The sequence below is a fragment of the Aquarana catesbeiana genome, linkage group LG01, assembly GCF_042186555.1.
Source record: "Aquarana catesbeiana isolate 2022-GZ linkage group LG01, ASM4218655v1, whole genome shotgun sequence".
NCBI lineage: Eukaryota > Metazoa > Chordata > Amphibia > Anura > Ranidae > Aquarana > Aquarana catesbeiana.
The window spans coordinates 142,622,829-142,645,587 of NC_133324.1; the positions used below are offsets into that span (position 1 = coordinate 142,622,829).

At 43.5% G+C, this 22,759-nt stretch overlaps 1 protein-coding gene across 1 annotated transcript in view; it reads right to left on the reverse strand.

Annotated features, from left to right (window-relative positions):
• The window catches only part of LOC141135105 (baculoviral IAP repeat-containing protein 1a-like), a 61,572-nt gene extending 50,021 nt beyond the window's left edge, over positions 1-11,551 (reverse strand). Inside the window, exon 1 of the mRNA XM_073624402.1 lies at positions 11,436-11,551. The gene's annotated coding sequence lies outside the window, so the exon portion shown is untranslated. The remainder of the gene's footprint in view (positions 1-11,435) is intronic.
• Positions 11,552-22,759: the final 11,208 nt, after the last annotated feature.

Genomic DNA, 22,759 nt, shown 5'->3' on the forward strand with positions numbered 1-22,759 from the left:
GCGTAGGGTGGAGCCTGTGACGCTGACGTCATTACGTTTTTCCTTGGTGACTGGTGGGACACACACAGTAAGCGGGAGGAAGTTAGTGGAGATGCCACGATCTATACCTTGACATATAATTACGCTTTTAGAGGATGGAAATTTTTGTAAGTACAATTCAATCAGCTTAATAAACAACAATATTTGAACTATTACACTATGGGAGCATTTTTTGTTTTTGTTTTCTGAGTATCACGATTTCAACTGTGGATTTCGGCATAGGTTAGTGGGAGACCTGAAATTTCCCAAATGCCTGGTGAGACTACTGTTATGGTGGTCATCTATAGCTGTAAGGAGCCTCAACTCTCACTTGGGTGTGAACTACCTTGGATCTTGGACTTGCCTATCACCACTTTTCCTTTGGAATTTTACTCACATTGTATATGGATTGTTCAGCTTGGAAATCCTTGCGCTATTTGCCACTGGGACTTTACTTGCACATTTTTTGGGGATTCTATTTTCCCTTTTGTGGTTGATATTTTATTGTATTTCTACACATTGTTTTATATGTTCTCATTTGAACATTGTTTGTGTGTTTTTTATGATTTTACATTTTTTGAAATATCTGCCTTAGTCTTTTATGTTTTTCACCATTACTTTATCAATTTTTTTTTCACATAGTTTTTATATTTTATTCATTGTATCAATGTTTGATGGGCTATCATCTTTAGTCACTTTTTGATATGCTGGCTCTTATTTCACATACATATATAATTTTTTTCTGAGACAGCCGTTTTCAATAAACCAGCTTTTCTCAAGTAAAATGCCATAAAATGTTACTTATGGCGCGTACACACAAGCGGACTTTTCGACCGGACGGTCCGACGGACCGAATCAAATGGACAATCCGACCGTGTGTGGGCTTCATGGGACCTGCAGCAGACTTTCTCGTGTGAAAATCTGAAGGACTTTAGATTTGGAACATGTTTCAAATTTATCAGACGGACTCGAGTCAGGTCGAAAAATCTGCTCCTCTGTATGCTAGTCCGACGGACCAAAACCGACGCTAGGGCATCTATTGGCTACTGGCTATCAACTTCCTTATTTTAATCCGGTCGTACGTCATCACGTACGAATCCGTCGGACTTTGGTGTGATCATGTGTATGCAAGTCCGTTCGTTCAAAAGTCCGTCGGAAGTCCGTCGGAAGTCCGTCAAAAGTCCGTTGGAAAGTCCGTCAGACCAGTCTGGACGAACAGTCCGCCCGTGTGTACGCGGCATAAGGGTTCCACTTGAAATATTGACTTTATAGTACTGGTGCCAACATCACTTAGCAAATGCATTGGACCAATAGAGTGTCACTTTCTTTTATACACATCTCTTATGTAAGCAGCCACTGGCACAAGTTGTTTCCCTCTGATCATTAGTGTTAGGGGATGCTTTCCACTGACCATGGATGTAAAGGTTCCGTTGTCCACTGGCCACCAACCTAAGGGGCACTTCTTTACTAAACTACTAAACGCTACAATTGATCTCTGGTACTCTTTAAAGATAAGCTGTGGCCATGACATACTAACTGTGCCTATAGGCTAGAAGATAATAATTAAATATTTTAAACATTTATATTTTCTTTTACTTTTTTCTTTTTTTTTACATACTGCAAACCAGAGCTGTACAGTGTGTCCATAATTACACTGTACTGTTCTGCAGAGGTGATCAGGATCTTTTTTCACTATGACTGCTTATTACAGTAAAGTACACTGAATAAGCAATCATTTTTACACTATCAAACTGTGAATGGCATCCATTCATGTGCCATTGTGTACTATTGTGATAGCTGTGATTGGCCACAACTATTACATGGTACATGTTTGTTGTGATTGGCCCTGTACCATGCGATCACTGTGACCAATCACAAAGATCATTACATTAGTACGCAATGGCTATGAATGAAAGCCATTGTTTACAAATGACATGCGACCAATCACAGTGATCACATGGCACCAGGGCTGCATGCAGCAGCCTGGTACAATGATCTGTGTCCTACTGTGTCTGGTGGACACAGCAGGTCACAGATTGTGCTGTTGTGTGGCCCCTAGAGTGCACACAAGGTGAGCAACTGGGAGGACATTATGTACGGTCCCTCGGATAATGGTGGTTAAAGGGTTACTTCACCCAGTATTTTAAAAATTAAAAGTCAATAGCTAAAAATATTTGTAGCTGGTAGCTGGTGACTTTAAAAAGTCCAGTTATTTCCCAACCCATGGAGTCCAGAGCTGTCTTCCTGGACCTGGTTTTTCACTAATGCAGGGAGACTGTTCCTGTGGCCTCCTGGAATGTGTGACAAAGCTCTCCTCTGCTTCTCCTCCCCCAGGTTTGTCCAAGCTAACAGACTGCACTGTACACTTTTAACTCTTTCCTGTGATTACCAGAAGTTGAGGAAAGCAGCATTGAGACAGCAGGATTTATCAACACTGAAAGTTGTACACAGCAGACACTGTGGAAGAATTTTAACAAATAGTTTACTGGGGAATGTTTATTTTATTATGCTCAAGTGTTAAGCTAAAAAACACTGACGGTTTAATACTACTCCAAGTAGCAGGCCCCAAACAATGACCAATGGGTTAGTTGTGGCCTGCTAGTTGCCTTTAGACCCCTTTCACACTGAGGCAGTTTGCAGGCGCTTTAGTGCTATAAATAGCTCCTGTAAAGCGGCTGAAAATCGCCCCCCATTCATTTCAGTGTGACTTTTCACACTGGGGAGGTGCGGTGATCTGTCACATGAAGTGAGACCCCCTGTTTGGATCCTGAATCTCAATCTATTTTTGTAAGTTAACCACTTGCCGACCACTGCACGCCGATATACGTTGACACAATGGCAGCGGTGGGCAAATGGACGTACCTGTAAGTCCCCTTGCCCGCGCTCTCCATGCCCGTGCCCGCAAGCCCCGCGAACTCGATGTTCGCTGGCGACCCGCGATCGTGTCATGGAGAGGCAGATCGGGGAGATGCCTATGTAAACAAGGTATTTCCCTGTTCTGCCTAGTGACAGGACAGTGATCTACTGCTCCCTGTGAATCACTCCCTAGGACACACTTAACCCCTTCATCGCCCCCTAGTGTTTAACCCCTTCCCTGCCAGTGTCATTTACACAATAATCAGCGCATTTTTCGCAGTCACGATAAAAATCACAGATCGCCGCCAATACCCATAAAAAATTAATTAAAAAAATGCCAAAAATCTATCCCCTATTTTGTAGATGCTAAAACTTTTGCGCAAACCAATCAATATACGCTTATTGCGATTTTTTTTACCAAAAATATGTAGAAGAATACATATTGGCCTAAACTGAGAAAAAATTTGGGGATATTTATTATAGCAAAAAGTACAAAATATTGTGTTTTTTTCAAAATTGTTGCTCTTTTTTTGTTTATAGCGCAAAAAAATAAAAATCACAGAGATGATCAAATACCACCAAAAGAAAGCTCTATTTGTGGGAAAAAAAGGACATCAATTTTGTTTGGGTCAGCATCCGCAACTGTCAGTTAAAGCGACGCAGTGCCGAATCGCAAAAAGGTCATTCAGCAGCCAATTCTTCCGGGACTGAAGTGGTCAACATGCTCAATGTAATGTATTATAAAAATGTTATGAAAATAATGAATATGTTCTATGAATATCTATTATGTGGGCATATCTTCTTTCTTTTGTAGTAACCCATTGCTACCATACCCCTTATGTCCTTGAAGAATCCGACAAAGGTTAAACGCATTGGGAGGAGGCACTCCCTCCTTGTGTGATTTATTACTGCCAAATGATAATACTTACAGTCCTTTTACATTTTGTAACATACATAAGGAGGGGTCTCTATCTTCGGGGTACCTTGAGTTTTTTGGGCTTTGATATGTCATTTATTGTGTTTTTATCTCTGACAAGGGGTACATTTATACCCTTGTCATAAATTAAAATTTTTGTATACAATAACAATTTATTAGGACAATTTATGGATTAGGGGGTTAGAGATTTTATCTCCCAGCAGAGCACAGGCCTCTCCTCCCCTGTAACAACCATTCCTTGTGGGAGCTATTTGTGAAAACTAAATTAATCCATTGGACCCAAGGACGTGGGAGCTCATCTCTTAACATTTCTATGTACATTATTTGCAATGAAGAGACAAATGCTTTGTGAGTATATACATGCATATATATATTTTCAGATTGGGATTTATGACTGTGATGTCCCTGTGCTCTGCTGGGAGATAAAATCTCTAACCCCCTAATCCATTTTACTATTCTCTTTATGGTATATGTAGGTGCCAAATATACTTACTTACACATATGTATATATATTTTCTCTTTTTAGAAATACACTCATCTGCTTCTTTGAAACCCCTGAGGAAGGAAGTATACATTATAAAAAGAATTGAGTCTTTTTATGTTATTCCGAAACATGTAGGGTGCTATCCCCACTCTATGTATTTGACCATTCTTGGGTCTTCTAGGGTGGCTTATTACAACAACATAGCAGTTGTATTTCAATCAATCACTGTCTTCTTCATATTCAATTTTATATTCACTATATGTTCTCTATATTTTGCATATCTTGTAAACAATAAAAACGTTGTTAATTTTTTAAACATTATTGTATTCTATCTGCACCTACTAAAAATTCTTTCCTGGTGACGTACTGCCCATAATATCTCTTTTTGGGGCATATACATTTTTTGGTCTTCTCTTTTATATGGGATGTGGCAGAAATCCCCAGGATTAGCCCAAACACTAGTTCCTTTCTATCAATTTTTCTATTCCAGTGTACAGAAAGAGGAGAGAATATGAAGCAATCCCTGGTATAACAGCTCCTCCTGGGCAGAACAGATGCTGACATTTTTTGAATTACAGAGAGGACCTCAATTAGACTTTTCACCTTCAATGGTAAGGAATTTCACAAATGTATTAACTGTTTAGTGTTTTGTGTAGGGGGGTGTACTAATGGGGGATTTTTTGCTGATCCTGGTGTTCTGCTTTAACCAGTCCTTGCAAAAAGAAAGCCCTGCTTATATTGCATTCTGGAGTAAAGCTACAGTTTAGCAGTAGCGCCAGTGTCAGGTGTTGGAGCCCAGAATATTCTACCCAATAATTTTTAACAGACACTATCTGGCAAGGATATCTCCTGCCTGGTGGTGCCTGTATAAATTTGGATGTGCCAAGTAAGTGCCTACTCAACACGAGTGTACAGGAGGGGGAATTTCATTACTCCTATCTAGAACTTAATGGAGATCTCTGGCCTCCCTGTTGTAGCTCTGTACTCTTTGCTTTATTGTATTTAGTAGCTAGGTGATCACACTGCTAGCTAGAATTCCTATGGGTGGACTTAAAAAAGGAACTAAAAAGCCCATCTTTAAAGTAACATGAAACACAGCATAACCTTCTTATATCTGGAGGTGTTTGCACATTCTTGCTTTCTTCACAAACTCTCAAAACAAAGAGCTCAGTCTCTACTGATCGGTAAGTGGGCGGAGTCATGCACATCATTCCTTTTTTCCCCCTTTCACCATTGTTGTATCCAAAACTGCTGGTGTATAGCACAGATATAGCCATCATTTTACGGAGCAAGTAGGCTAGTTGTCAATACTGGCTCTATAAAATTATGCTATATCTGTGCTATACACCAGTGGTTCCTGATGTACTGATAACTAAAAAGGACAAAAGGAAATGATTTGCATGACCCCACCTACTTACCCATAACCAGAATCTGAGCTCTTATGGGTTTTGTACTGGAAGTGTGGAAGTGTAAATATGTTATACCAACAGGATGCTGTTGTATCCCTAGATACCACATGAAAGTCAAATCAGGAAGTAAAGGGCACTAGTGTCCACTGAACACTAACACTTGGAGGTTGACATTTATTACTGACACTGAACACAAATGCAATGGACGGGCCTTTAATTACTCCCACTGACTGTGTCCAGTGGGAGCTTTTACAGTATTTCTCCCATCTACACTAATACTTTGGGGGGCTTTCCAAATACCACTGACATTGATGAAGGGGCACCATTCCCCCCCACTGACACAGGGATCTTTTACTCACGTTGATTGAGGTGCATTCTTTATTCCATCTGACCAGCAACACAGGGACCTTTTTAACTCCCACAGAAAATCAACATTCCCACTGACCACTAATGTAGGAACAGTTTTGACTCTCGCTGATCACTGTGGGGTGGGGGGGGGGGTTGACATTTTTTTCTCCTTGTGACTACAAACATAGCAACATTTTTGATTTCCTTTCCCTAACCACTTATGTAGGGACTTTACACCCACAGACAATCAATATAGGAAAATTTTTCATCCCACTGACCACTAATGTAGGAACAGTTTTGACTCTCGCTGATCACTGTGGGGTGGGGGGGGTTGAAATTTTTTTCTCCTTGTGACTACAAACATAGCAACATTTTTGATTTCCTTTCCCTAACCACTTATGTAGGGACTTTACACCCACATACAATCAATATAGGAACATTTTTAATCCCACTGACCACTGATGTAGGAACAGTTCTAACTCCCGCTGATCACTGTGGGGGGGGGGATTTTTTGGGTCACATACCAAGAGTGCTATACAGAGCATAATGTAAATGCTAATGGAAAGGAGTGCATCCTGGTTGAACTAGCAAGATTCCAGCCACTCTTCAGATAAAACTTAAACGACAGTAAACCAATATAGAACAAACTCAGAGATCCAAGAAGTAGGGACATTTTTACTCCCCCTGACCATTGATGTAGGGCCATTTTTTATTCCCCCTGACCATTGATGTAGGGACATTTTTTACTCCCCATGACCACTGGCATTGAAACAGTTTTTACTTCACCTGACCACTTACATATGAATATTTTTTTTACTCCCCCTCCTACTGATGTAGGGACATTTTTTGCTTCCTCTGACCACCGACATAGGGGCAATTTTTGCTCCCCTTGACCACCAGGGTAGGGGTAAATTTTAATCTTTCTGACCACCAAGATGGGGACATTTTCTACTCCACCAAACTACTCATGTGGGTTTTTTTTCTATATCCCACTTATATAGGGGCATTTTACTCCCCCTAACCACTGGCATTGAAACAATTTTTTACTTCACCTGACCACTGGCATAGGAACATTTTTTTTATCCTCCTACCACTTACATAGAGGCATTTTTTTACTCCCCCTACCACTAGGGTAGAGGCGCTTTTGACTCCCTCTGACTTCTGATGCTGGAGCACTTTTTGTTGTTTACAAGTGTTTTTATCAGGGTATTTGAGCAAGTACAAAATATTAATACGCAGAGAATACAACTCTCAATGCGATTTCAAACATGAAACAGAAATAGAATAACAAAATTCAAAATGAAGAAATTATAATTAAAAAGTTATATTAAAAGTAACAGCTTTGCGTCAGCAAGATAAAGAATATGACTATTGGTGAGTTATGTTCAAGGCCAGAGATTCTATATGCCAGAATCAACAATACTCAATGAGTTATCTTAAGAGATATCAACACTAACTGACTAATCTAGATGGGGGGAAGAAAAGCCTCCAAACATAGATTATACCTGGTACGCTAACCAATTTTTCCATTTGCGTTCAAAAATGTGCATGGAATCCATGAGAGTATGATGCACTCTTTCCATCAGTCTAATGCCCTGTACACACGATCGGACATTGATCGGACATTCCGACAACAAAATCCATAGTTTTTTTCCGACGGATGCTGGCTCAAACTTGTCTTGCATACTCACGTTGTCAGAATTTCCGATCGTTTCGAACGCGGTGACGTAAAACACGTACGTCGGGACTATAAACAGGGCAATAGCCAATAGCTTTCGTCTCTTGATTTATTCTGAGCATGCGTGGCACTTTGTCCATCGGATTTGTGTACACACGATCGGAATTTAAAGGATCGGATTTTGTTGTCGGAAAAATTTATAGCATGCTCTCAAACTTTGTGTGTCGGAAATTCAGATGGAAAAAGTCCGATGGAGCCCACATACGATCGGAATTTCCGACAACAAGCTCCGATCGCACATATTCCATCGGAAAGTCCGACCGTGTGTACAGGGCATAATAGATTCCATGAGTATAAGCACCTGTGACCATGGAACTGAGGGGCCCCGCCAGTTTAGGGCGATTGCCCATTGGATGGCACTAAAAAGTGTATGTGCTAACTTTTGGTGAGAGGGAGGGACCTCTGGGAACTCAGCAAAAAAGATGCACATCTGATAAGTCAGGGTCACGTCCAGCCCCGTTATTTGGAGCACCATCGAAGAGGTTAGTTGATGCTGGAGCATTTTTATTACTCCTACTGACGACAGTCTAGCTTTCAGACTGACAGGGAAGTAGCACTTTGTTTAATACACAATAAAAACAAAATGACACCAGTGCTAAATGGTGGACACCTGTAAAACAATCAAAAAGTAGGGTCATATAAATCAATAGAGAGGGGTTTAAACCCAGCACAGCTGAAAAAGCACTATAACTGATAGAAACAGATTGGACAGTACACACACAAAACATCCAGCACTCAACGGGTTAAAAATAGTCAGCAACAGATGAAAAACTTATGTTGAATGATAAGAAAGTTTATTCAAAAATTGCAGCTGATAAAAACAGTCCTGTTCGTTCACAATAATCAAACAAAAAATATGATTATATAGTCACCTGAAATGCACTGAGCAACCAGGAGCTTGTATTGAGTTCCAACCAGAGCCTTTCTCCCAAATCATGGGAGAGAGGGGAGAAAGAAGGATCAGCACAATGGAGGGTGAGAAAGCCGACTGAATCACTGCTGGGTCAGGGTGTGTTCCCCAGGGACTTGCTCACTCACATGCAGATGGAGATCAGTGTGTGGAGGAGTAAAACACACCAGCCGCATACAGCAGATCGAAGGAGCAGGGATCCGTCCCACGAGTGCCAGTGACGTCAGACCAGCTGGCTGAGACACTGGCTCGAGAAGGGAAAAACCCGGCGTATCTGTGTTGAATCAGCTGTTGATCTGACCTTCTCACACTGTGCAATCCAGTACTCAGTCACTATTGTGGGGATATAACAACAGATAGTGCAGCGCTAAAGAGATAAAACACTGAAATCCACCATGATATCAATGTCCATAAGGGTAATCAGTAAATCATCCTCAGGTGCGAGCGAACACCAATTTGTAGAGAAGTGATTTCAGGTAGCCCACCACCAAGAAATAGGTTGGCCTCTCACCTGAAGAAATGGACCCTTTGATTATAGAGGGTCATAAATCGCCTTAATCAAGCAAGGAACAGCATGTGTAAACATCCGTCAGGGCTCAGGTGTCAAACACTCCTCAGGGACCAAGGGGCTCCGGTAACAGACTCTCCAATATAACCCGGGTATGTAAAAGAGGAATGACAAAAAAATAGTGCTCTCTGTATGCAATACTTTATTGAAGACTAAAAAAGAATCACTCACATGTTGAACGCTGGGTACAGGCATGTAATCAACAGAAGCAATGCGATCTCCGTCTCGTAGTGTGGATGTGCAGTAGCCGCGGGTGTCTGGAGACATTGTGCGTTTTCAGGCCTTTTTTAATATTATTAACGTGTTCAGCGAGCCTCACGTGTAGTGGTCTGGATGTTCTCCCAATATACTTGAGCCCACACCCGCACTCCAGCATATACACGACCCCTACCGTGTCACAAGTTATTAACTCTCATATTCCTTATTCGTAGCAGATGCCAGAAACTTTTTCCTTTTCTTTAAATTCCCCTTAGCATGTTTGCACGGGACACACTTGCCACATGCGTAGAAACCTCCTAAGAAGGAAAAGAGCCTATCGGAATAAGGAACAGGGGGGTTAAGGACACTGGGCGCCAAACGGTCCCTCAATGAAGGAGCCTTCTTGTAAATAAATTGGGGGCGGTCCGGTAACACAGGGCCCAAAATTTTATCTTGTTTTAAGATGGGCCAATTTTTCAATATTACTTTTTCAAAAGTGCGATATTGCACATTGTAATCTAGCACCATCCTGAAATTAAATTTGTCCTCCCCAGGATCACTAACAACATTCGAGACCAATGCACCCCTGTCCATGGTTTTCACTCTCGTGACCTCATTCTCCAACAAAGAGCGATCATACCCTTTTTGTTCAAACCTGGAGGTCAGGACTTGTGATTGGGTGATAAAATCCTCATCACGAGTACAATTCCTACGCAACCTAATATACTGCCCCCTAGGGATGTTGCACAGCCAAGAGTGATGGTGACAACTCCCCAGGGGGATGTATGAGTTGCGGTCAGTGGGCTTAAAATAATTGGTCGTCGTGAAGTGGTCATGAGTAACACTAATGGTCAGATCTAGAAATACCACCTTTTCTGGGTCAATCGTCCAAGTCAGGGCAATATTCTTTTGGTTATTATTAAGGGTTTCAATAAACAAATCAAGCTTATCTCTATCACCTTTCCAGACAAGGATCAGATCATCAATAAATCTGCGATAGCATATAAGCTCTGGGGGTCTGTTACGAAAAACAGCCTCTTCCTCCCAGTGGGCCATAAATATATTATTACTGACGGATGTTTACACATGCTGTTCCTTGCTTGATTAAGGCGATTTATGACCCTCTATAATCAAAGGGTCCATTTCTTCAGGTGAGAGGCCAACCTATTTCTTGGTGGTGGGCTACCTGAAATCACTTCTCTACAAATTGGTGTTCGCTCGCACCTGAGGATGATTTACTGATTACCCTTATGGACATTGATATCATGGTGGATTTCAGTGTTTTATCTCTTTAGCGCTGCACTATCTGTTGTTATATTTGTATTAAGGGATTTGTTTTTTGACCCTAGTGTTCAGCAGCTTTTAATGCTCATTTACCACTTCGCGCTGATTTATATTTTTCTCATCACTATTGTGGGGATATAGAGCCCTCTGCTGGAAGGTCTAAGTATGACAAGCTAATCCCCACAGAAGTCCCACAGAAAAAGCGCAGGAGCGTGAAACGCGTCGTCAAGGCAACACTAAACACAGCTTTTGGATCTGTCACCACGTCCCATCTTTATTTGGGACTTTACATTTCCTGGCTATCAGTGGTAGCTTATACAACTTCATTAGCTGTTGTTTATGCACTAGTTTGCAAAGAAAAAATGTTGTGTGGTAGTATAGGGTTTTTATTGTAAATCATACATCATGCAATGTCCTTGAACAGTGTCATTTCATCCTATATGTACAGAACATTGAATATGCACTTTAGTGTCAAATCTAAGGGAGTTTGAATGTTTATAGAGAAGAACACAGATTGCATTGCACTTTGATCTATATACTGTACATTGGTAAATGTTTGTTCAGCTAATTATAAAGTAGGTAAGAAAGCACTTTCATATAGGTTTCTCACTCTCGAACAATAATTACAGTGCTTAAGAACAGTATTACCCTACGCGCTATAGCAAAGAAAAATTAATATACTTACCAAAGAAAACTAATCGAAACAAGAAAGAAATTCAAATGTTTAGATGATAATTACAACAAGGCCACTTCGCTCAACAAACATCCGACTTCTAAACTGAAACTGTCGGTCATGTGATTAGAGTAAAGAGGAAGAACCACACTGGTAAGAACAATAATAACATGGGATGTTGATTGATCGTACATTCTTAGGACAGCTCAGTCCCTCTAGAACATTAAAGTGAAAGTATAGCGTATTTTCAGAGAATGCATATTGTCAGCTAATATGCAATAATCATGTTAAAATAATTTTTATATGGAACTACATTAGGAAAAATTACATAAACAAACTCTAATGTTCAGCTTGTACCTGTTTAATGTACATACAGTGGGGATGGAAAGTATTCAGACCCCCTTAAATTTTTCACTCTTTGTTATATTGCAGCCATTTACTAAAATCATTTAAGTTAATTTTTTTTCCTCATTAATGTACACACAGCACCCCAAATTGACAGAAAAACACAGAATTGTTGACATATTTGCAAATTTATTAACCACTTCCCTCCCAGCCTATAGCAGATTGACGGCCGGGCAGTGGTTCAGTTATCCTGACTGGGCGTCATATGATGTCCAGCAGGATAACATACCGGCGCGCGCCCGTGCGGGCGCGCATCATGGCGATCGGTGGAGTGTCTGACACACCGCTCCACTGATCTTGGTAAAGAGCCTCTGGCGGAGGTCACTAGGAAAAGCCGTTGATCGGCTTTTCCTCACTCGCGTCTGACAGACGTGAGTAGAGGAGAGCCGATCGGCAGCTCTCCTGACAGGGGGGTCGGCGCTGATTGTTTTTCAGCGCAGCCCCCCCTCAGAAGCCCGCACTAGACCACCAGGGAAGCCGCCAGGACCACCAGGGAAGGGGGCAACATGTGGATGTACCCCATTGCCATCCACATGTACCCCATTGCCATCCACATGTGCCCAATGTGCCCAATCTGTGCCAATCAGTGCCCATAAGTGGGCAATGATTGGCACCATTATATTTCAGTGATGCCCAGCAATGCCACCCATTAGTGTCATCAGTGCCACCAATCAGTGTCATCAGTGCCACCCATCAGTGTCCATCTGTGCCACCTGTCAGTGCCCATCCATGCCCACCTATCAGTGCCCATCCATGCTACCTATCAGTGCCACCCATAAGTACCCATCAGTGCCACCCATAAGTACTCATCAATGCCACCTACGAGTGCCCATCAGTGCCACCTATGAGTGCCCATCAGTGCCGCCTATCAGTGCCCATCAGTGCCGCCTATCAGTGCCCATCATCAGTGCTAGTCAGTGTCACCTCATCAGTGCCACCTTATCGGTGCCCATCAGTGCCGCCGTATCAGTACCCGTCAGTGCAGCCATATCAGTGCCCATCATTGAAGAAGAAAACGTACTTATTTACAAAAATTTTTAACAGAAACAAAGAAAAAATTTTCGGTCTTTTTTTATTTGTTGCACAAAAAATAAAAACCACAGAGGTGATCAAATACCACCAAAAGAAAGCTCTATTTGTGGGAACAAAATGATAAAAAATGTGTTTGGGTACAGTGCTGCATGACCGCGCAATTGTCATTCAAATTGCAACAGCGCTGAAAGTTGAAAATTGGCCTGGGCAGGAAGGTGTCTAAATGCCTGGTATTGAAGTGGTTGAAAAAGAAAAACTGAGAAAAAATGGTCCTAAGTATTCAGACCTTTTGCTGTGACACTGTCCATTTTTTCTGATCATCCTTGAGATGGTTCTACACCTTCATTTGAGTCCAGCTGTGTTTGATTATACTGATTGGACTTGATTAGGAAAGCCACACACCTGTCTATATAAGACCTTACAGCTCACAGTGCATGTCAGAGCAAATGAGAATCATGAGTTCAAAGGAACTGCCTGAAGAGCTCAGAGACAGAATTGTGGCAGAGCACAGATCTGGCCAAGGTTAAAAAAAAATTCTGCTGCACTTAAGGTTCCTTGGTTCCTTGGCCTCCATAATCCTTAAATGGAAGACGTTTTGTGACAACCAGAATCCTTCCTAGAGCTGGCCGTCCGGCCAAACTGAGCTATCGGGGGAGAAGAGCCTTGGTGAGAGAGGTAAAGAAGAACCCAAAGATCACTGTGGCTGAGCTCCAGAGATGCAGTCGGGAGATGGGAGAAAGTTGTAGAAAGTCAACCATCACTGCAGCCCTCCACCAGTCGGGGCTTTATGGCAGAGTGGCCCGACGGAAGGCTCTCCTCAGTTCAAAACACATGAAAGCCCGCATGGAGTTTGCTAAAAAACACCCGAAGGACTCCAAGATGGTGAGAAATAGGATTCTCTGGTCTGATGAGACCAACTTTTTGGCCTTAATTCTAATGCCCTGTACACACGGTCGGACTTTGTTCGGACATTCCGACAACAAAATCCTAGGATTTTTTCCGACGGATGTTGACTCAAACTTGTCTTGCATACACACGGTCACACAAAGTTGTCGGAAAATCCGATCGTTCTAAACGCGTTGACGTAAAACACGTACGTCGGGACTATAAACGGGGCAGTGGCCAATAGCTTTCATCTCTATATTTATTCTGAGCATGCGTGGCACTTTGTCCGTCAGATTTGTGTACACACAATCGGAATTTCCGACAACGGATTTTGTTGTCGGAAAATTTTATAGCCTGCTCTCAAACTTTGTGTGTTGGAAAATCCGATGGAAAATGTGTGATGGAGCCTACACACGGTCGGAATTTCTGACAACAAGGTCCTATCACACATTTTCCGTCAGAAAATCCGATCGTGTGTACGGGGCATAAGAGGTATGTGTAGAGAAAACCATGCACTGCTCATCACCTGTCCAATACAGTCCCAACAGTGAAGCATGGTGGTGGCAGCATCATGCTGTGGGGGTGTTTTTCAGCTGCAGGGACAGGACGACTGGTTGCAATTGAGGGAAAGATGAATGCGGCCAAGTACAGGGATATCCTGGACGAAAACCTTCTCCAGAGTGCTCAGGACCTCAGACTGGGCCAAAGGTTTACCTTCCAACAAGACAATGACCCTAAGCACACAGCTAAAATAACGAAGGAGTAGCTTCACAACAACTCCGTGACTGTTCTTGAATGGCCCAGCCAGAGCCCTGACTTAAACCCAATTGAGCATCTCTGGAGAGACCTAAAAATGGCTGTCCACCAACGTTTACCATCCAACCTGACAGAACTGGAGAGGATCTGCAAGGAGGAATGGCAAAGATTCCCCAAATTCAGGTGTGAAAAACTTGTTGCATCTTTCCCCAAAAGACTCATGGCTGTATTAGATCAAAAGGGTGCTTCTACTAAATACTGAGCAAAGGGTCTGAATACTTTGGACCATGTGATATTTCCGTTTTTCTTTTTTAATAAATCTGCAAAAATGTCAACAGTTCTGTGTTTTTCTGTCAATATGGGGTGCTGTGTGTACATTAATGAGGAAAAAAATGAACTTAAATGATTTTAGCAAATGGCTACAATATAACAAAGAGTGAAAAATGTAAGGGGGTCTGAATACTTTCCGTCCCCACTGTATAATAGATTTTTTTTTTCAGAAAATCCAGAAATTTGTGTCAACACATCAATTTGCATATATTATAAATCAAAATATGTAAATATTCTAATAAAAATATAACGCAAATATAATTTTCTTTTCAGTACATCACGGGACACAGAGCCAATAATTACTACATGGGTTATAGGACCACTTCCAGGTGATGGACACTGGCATAATCAAGACCGGAAGTCCCCCTCTATATAACCCCTCCCACATAGGGAGTACCTCAGTTTTTATGCCAGTGTCTAAGGTGTTGGTCAAGGTTTACGTTATGCTCTCCAGAGAGGCCCTATCCAGGGCCAGGGAGCTGTACAATCGGATCCATTCAAAAAGCCAAAACAAAGGCAAACATAGATGGTACCCGAGCCTCGATACCGAAGAATGAGGTTTTGCCTGTAACGCTTCTTCCAGGAGAGCTGGACCCTGGGATCCAGCGCCTTGGTCACATTGCTATATCACAAGTTTTTCTGGCAGGGCGCTTTACAGGTCCAAGGCAGTGGACCCTATAAATTAAAAGGGGACCCTGTCCTTGAAGGTCTGGCTAGACTCCAAGCCCACCGTGATGGGTGAAGATTGGGTCACTGTGCTAATTCCAGTAGTACCCTGTGGCAGGAATGGTAAGTTAAGAAGATCCTTTTGGACTTCTTTTAATGAATAGTTGGTGTCTTGCCTGTATTCTGTCCTGCCACTAGAGGGTGTGAAGTAGCATACCTGGTGTCAGCATCCCATGCCTGCCGGGTTGAAGGTCTGTCAGCAGCGCTTGTGGAGGAGTTCTGCCTTCCCCCTCACTTCATCAGCCACCCAAGGAGGGGGAGGGAGAGTTTGGCCACCAGCAGTCTTCCCCCCTCCTCCCCCCCCCGAGATCATGTGTGGATTGCCGCTTGCGCATGCATGAAGAGAAACTCTCATTTGAAAAGAGACGCCACAGGGGCGGGGAGCAGCGCTGCCAGCGTGCACGGGTTTCGGCATGCACGTTGCCCTATGGCGCAGGCCCGAACTGGCATTTTTTTTACAAAATCAAGCCGTGTGTGTACAGGTGCGCGATGGAGAGACACACACATTATTCCCGGGGCACGTAAGCGATGGGGTGCTGGGGACAGGCATTTTCCAAGACCCATCTGTTCAGCATCTGAGCTGTGGCATTGATCGCGGCATATTAAGATTGCTAAGACTGAGCTCAGCAATAGATGCATGATAACTAGTACCTCTACTTTGTGCCTAGGACTATGTATTCCCGAAGGAGAGGGGCAAGAACAGGGAGAAGGGGTGCAAAAGCACAGCGGTCAGGCTCTGGGAACCCTAGCCGCGCCTCCACGGCACCTGCCTCCCCTGTAAGACCTGAAACGGTTGATCAAGCTGAATCCTTGTCAGGCATTGTAGCTACCTCCATCACCCCAGTCTCTGCATTTATCACTAAAGATGACTTGGCTACGGCTCTGGCTGGTTTGGAGGGTAAATTCGCTAGTTTGATCTCGTCCACATCCCAGTCTGGGAGAAAACGTGACAGGTCCCCTTCCCCTGCTCCTGGGCCGTCGGCTGCAGATCAGGAGTGGGTAGAGGATTTTGATGTACCCCTAGAGGACCCATTGGAAGGGCAGGAGGAGAGTTCCTCATTAGAGGGCTCAGCCCTGGAGGAAGCCTCCACAACCTCACAGTCACAAAGGTTGTTAATTCAATCACTCACTGAGACAGTACGTATTGGTTATAAGATGCCCTTAACAGAGTCAGCTGAGGCCCCCTTTACCTCTCTGGGTTCCGTTGCTGGAACAGCTTATTTATGCTGACTGGGAATGTCCAGACAGGCATTTTATTCCACCTAAGAGATTCTCTCAGATTTATCCTATGGAGGAGAAATTCACTAAAAAATGGAGTGTGCCAGCAGTGGACGCTGCTGTTTCTTCCCTGGATAAAAATCTCACTTGTCAACAATGTTCAGGTATTTAAAGACCCAGCAGATAAAAGACTGGAGTCATTGCTTAAAGCCTCCTTTGCTATGGCTGGTGCGGTTGCACAGCCTGCGATAGCAGCCATTGGCGTCTGTCAATTCCTCAAGGATAAGATGAAACAGGTCGTCAGAGGGGAACAGGTTCCGGAGCTTCCTATGGCCCTTTGTTTTGCTGTTGACGCCATTAAGGATTCTATCCATCAGACCTCGTGACATCTCACTCTTCTGCTGGTGCCTATGCGAAGAGTACTATGGCTTAAGCAATGGTCAGCAGAATTACCTTGTAAGAAGCTGCTGACTGGGTTTCCTTTTCATGGGGAGCGTTTATTTGGAGATGACTTGGATAAATACATCCAGAAGATCTTGGGTGGAAAAGGTACCCTTCTTCCTGTAAAGAGAAGAAATAAGCGTCCTTCATTTAAATGTTCTGCCTCTCCATTACCTGGGGCATCAGCCTCCAGGCAGTCACGACGGCCTCCGCCGTCAGCCCCAAGAGGAAGGCCCCCAGGCCAGGCTCAGGGCCAGAAAAAGTCCTGGGAACAAAAATCTGCAAAGCAGAGTCCCAAGGCCTCCTTATGAAGGGGCGCCCCCGCTTGCACGAGTGGGGGGAAGGGTCCTGCAGTTTGCAGGAACCTGGCAGGAGGAGTCCAAGACAGATGGGTCATCTCCATAGTTTCTCTAGGTTACAAGCTAGAGTTTCGGGAATTTCCTCCGCCTCGTTTTCTAAAATCGAGCATTTCCACAGATCCGGTAAAAAGGGCTTCATTATTTCAAGCACTAGACCGGTTGCTGTCTCAAGGGGTGATCATAGAGACCCCCTCAAGAGAACAAGGAATGGGATTTTACTCAAATCTCTTCACAGTACCCAAACCAAACAGGGATGTCAGACCCATTTTATATCTCAAGGGTCTGAACCAATTTTTGAACATCCGCTCCTTTCGCATGGAATAAATTCGGTCAGTGGTGTCCTCCCTTCGGGGAGGGGAGTTCTTAGCGTCAATTGGCATCAAGGATGCATATCTCCATGTCCCAATTTTCCCTGCTCACCAGAAATTCCTGCGATTCGCGGTAGAGCAGCGACATTCCCAGTTTGTGGCCTTGCCCTTCGGGTTGGCCACTGCACCTCGAGTGTTTACAAAGGTCCTGGCTCCATTATTAGCAAGACTGAGAGCTCAGGGGATAGTGGTAAAAATATATATAGACGACCTGTTGCTGATCGATCAGTCCATAAAGGGAATAGATCTGAGTGTATCCAGCATGGTCAGGTACCTGGAGCATCTAGGTTGGATTGTCAACCTAGAAAAATCATCCCTACGGCCAGTAAAAAGACTGGAGTACTTGGGTCTGGTGGTAGACACAGCCCACAAGAAGGTCTTCTTACCCCAGGCAAAAGTCTGCGCAATAAGAGATCTGGTGCGCAAGGTCAGGACAAGGGAAGAGCCTCCCATCCGCCTCTGTATAAGAATGTTAGGGAAGATGGTAGCTTCATTCGAAGCAGTTCCCTATGCTCAGTTCCATTCAAGACTGTTGCAAAGCAATATCCTGGCTGCCTGGAGCAAAAGAAGCCAGGATTTGGATTATCCAATGTATCTGACTCCAAGCGTAGGCCAAAGTCTCAGGTGGTGGCTACTAACCGAAAATTTGCAGAAGGGGAAGTCCATCATGCCAATCACTTGGAAAATAGTGACAACCGATGCCAGCCTTATAGGCTGGGGAGTAGTACTAGCAAAGAATGTTGTTAAGGGAAAATGGTCAGAGTCCGAGAAGACCTTGCCCATCAACATTTTGGAAATACGGGCAGTACTGCTGGCCCTAAGGGCCTGGTCTGGCATACTGTGGGGATACCCTGTCAGGATTCAATCCGACAATGCCACGGCAGTGGCCTATATCAATCACCAGGGCGGCACGAAGAGTCGGGCGGCCCAGAAAGAGGTAGATCATATTTTGTTCTGGGCAGAGGAACATGTTCCTTGCCTATCTGCGGTGTTCATTCCAGGGGTAGAAAATTGGCAGGCAGACTTCTTAAGCCGCCAGCCATTGCTCCCGGGGGAGTGGTCCAGATGTCTTTCGGGCCATTTGCCAGAGATGGGGTACCCCGGACGTGGATCTTTTTGCGTCCAGGTTCAATGCAAAACTAGACAGGTTTGTGTCCCAAACAAAAGACCCACTCACTTGCGGGATAGATGCATTGATAACCCCTTGGGATCAGTTTTCTCTAATTTATACGTTCCCTCCAGTTCAGTTGCTCCCGTGTCTGCTGCGCAGGATCAAAGGGTGATGGAAACGGATGATCCTAGTGGCCCTGGCGTGGCCCAGGAGGTCCTGGTATGCGGAGATAGTGATTATCTACTGGCTACTGGCTACTGGCTATTAACTTCCTTATTTTAGTCCGGTGTACGTCATCACGTACGAATCCGTCGGACTTTGGTGTGATCATGTGTAGGCAAGTCCGGTTGTTAGAAAGTCAGTTTAAAGTCCGCCAAAAGTCAGTCAAAAGTCTGTCGAAAGTCTGTCGGACAGGCTGTCGGACTTTTGTAGCCAAAAAGTCCGACCATGTGTACGCCCCATTAGAGCGCACTCCACCAGAGCTGTTAGCACTTCTTGGGCAGTGCATCAGCTGACCTCTATGGCTCAAGTGTGCAAGGCCGCAACTTGGTTATCTGTGCATACATACACAAAATTTTACCAAGTGGATGTGGGTCAACAGGAGGATGCCGCCTTTGCGCGTAGTGTTTTGCAGGCGGCGGTATAGGTCCTCATGTCTGTCAGAGGTCTGTTTACTATTGGTGTCTCCCTCCCCTCAGATGGCATTGCTTTGGGACATCCCATGTAGTAATTATTGGCTCTGTGTCCTTTGATGTACTGAAAAGAAAACAGGATTTTTATAACAGCTTACCTGTAAAATCCTTTTCTTGAATGTACATCACGGGACACAGAGGTTCCTCCTCTCTCTTGGGATTATTATATATTGCTGTGCTACAAAACTGAGGTACTCCCCATATGGGAGGGGTTATATAGAGGGGGACTTCCGGTCTTGATTATGCCAGTGTCCATCACCTGGAGGTGGTCCTATAACCCATGTAGTAATTATTGGCTCTGTGTCCTGTGATGTACCTTCAAGAAAAAGATTTTACAGGTAAGCTATTATAAAAATCCTGTTTTTAATAAGGTAAAAGTATACATCATATATGGACATACATACCTCACAGAGAAAGAAATATGAGTAAGAGTGTTGTAGTAGAGAAAATGTCCCATATTGATGGATAATTTGATAAACTTTCATTGGTACATTGTAAGAAAAGGAAAGCAATTCAAGACCGTCAATGTCACAAAAAGGTTGTGAGCAGAGTCCTTTAAATTCTTTGTGGTGGTTTTTGAATTCCTAGTCTTGTTTTTATCAGTAGAACTTAAAGTGCAGTCGAATTTGAGAAAACCCTGCTATATGTTTGTTATGTGCTTCCCATACACGCAACATACCTATTTTTTTTTTCAATTTATTTCCTAACTTTCAGATATTTCCAAGTTGAAGATATCATGGCTGATTCAAAAAAAATTCTGGACAGTCTTAAACCTCGTACACATGATCAGACTTCCATCAGACAAATCCGTGGATTTTGGTCCGAAGGGCGCTGGCCGTGAACTTGGTATGCATGCAGACGGCACAACATTTTCAGCCAACAAAACTTAAATATGTGTTTTTTCTGCTCTTTAGCACCACCCTTTGGGCAACTTCTGATAATGTTGTCTCAATGTTCTGAGCATGCGTGTTTGTACTTTGGATTTTAGTTGGATGGATTTGTGTATACACGATCGGATAATCAGACATAATCAGACATAACTGATTTATTGCCAGACAGTTGGTGAGCATGAACAGCCAACATTTGTTGTCGTTAATTCAGCCAACAATTCTCTGATGGAGCATACACACGGTCGGATTATCTGACACAACACGTAAATCAGACAATTATGGCCATAAAATTGGATTGTGTGTACGGGCCTTAAATTTCTAACATGTGTTTCACATTTGTATTCTGAGTTTAAAGCCTAACTCCAGGTATTTGGACCAAGCTCGTCTAAACAAACTATTTGTTCTTGTTCAAGTATTTTATTAAAGATTATCAGAAAACATTGAATGTAGTAATGAGTAAGGAGAAAAATTTTACATCATAACATTAAGATATCTTATTACAGGAAAGTATATCTCTAGTCGCCTATGACATCAAAAATGAATAGTTATCTATCTAAACAAGAATCTACCTTTTATATATAAATGTATTGAGAGTCGCTAGTATATTTGGTGCTCTTTTCAATAGTGGAACATTATGGTTAATCTACCGCCTTTTTGGGGCCTAATATCAGCATAATATTATGGTATGTCAACCAACTATAGTGGAGTTCACCTGAATAAAAAAGGTAATATGTCCTGAACTGTGATGTGAAACTATTCACAAAAATCCTTGCCTCTAGGATGAATGCCCTGCTATCACGTTTAATTAGAACAGATCAAGTCGGCTTTATCCAGTCTAGAGAGGCCAGAGACAACACCATTCGGACACTGAATATCATTGAAAAAGCAAAACGATCCCGTTTACCCCTGCTGCTCCTATCCACGGATGCCGAGAAGGCCTTTGACAGGGTGGACTGGTCTTTCTTACAGAAGACACTTAAATTCGTGGGTATGCCAGACCCCATCCTGTCATGGATATCGGCCATCTATAATAATCCCACAGCGACAGTCCGGGTAAATGGCTATGACTCCAGCCCTTTCTCTATCTTGAATGGCACCAGACAAGGCTGTCCCCTGTCGCCTATGCTATTCGTCCTCTCTCTAGAATCTTTCTTGCACCATGTCAGAGGGAATCAGTCCATTAGAGGCATCCAGTCAGGCCAATATCAACACAAGGTTGCAGCCTATGCAGATGACCTTTTATTCTACATTGCTGAACCCCTTACCTCTTTACCCTCCCTGCTACAGGAGCTGAAGCGTTATGGCATACTGTCCAATTTTAAGGTTAAGCTACAAAAATCGGAGGCCCTGAGCGTCTCCTTGCCAGACTCCTCGCCCCTTCTTCCCGTTCAAATGGGCTGCTCGCTCAATTCAATACCTGGGAACAAAGATTCCTGCAAACCTGAACGACATTATCAAACTCAACTACCAATCCCTCTTATCCACGCTCATGGCTGATCTCAAGAAGTGGGACTCCCTGGCCCTTTCCTGGTTTGGCCGTTGCAATATACTTAAAATGAATGCAATGCCCAGACTGCTGTACTTAATGCAGGCATTGCCTGTCAAGATACCTCAGACGTTCTTTCACGCTGTGCACTCAATATTTATCAGATTCATCTAGCGTGGTAAACACCCACGTCTCTGCAGAGCGCTACTACTATGGCCAAAGACTAAAGGCGGTATCGGATTCCCAGATCCAGCCCTATACCATACCGCAGCACATATGACCAGGATCGTGGACTGGTGTCGTCATGGGGATTCAAAGCTATGGGTGTCGCTGGAACAGGAGGCCGCCCGGGCCCCACTAGCGGGTCTACCTTGGGCAGGGAAAACTCCTGCCACTCACTTGACTACTCACCCACTGATTGGACCAACTCTCATGGAAATGAAAAGGTTTTTCCATCTAGCCTCACTAAGTAGTTTTCCATCCCCAATGACACCACTCGTTGGTCACCCAGACTTTATACCTGGCCTCACTGACCCATCCTTCCTCTAGCAGGCTCCTCAAGGACTCATGAAGGCCTCCTTGTTCTTACATTCCTCCGGTTGGCTAACTACGGAGACTTTGCTCTCAGGCTGGGCTC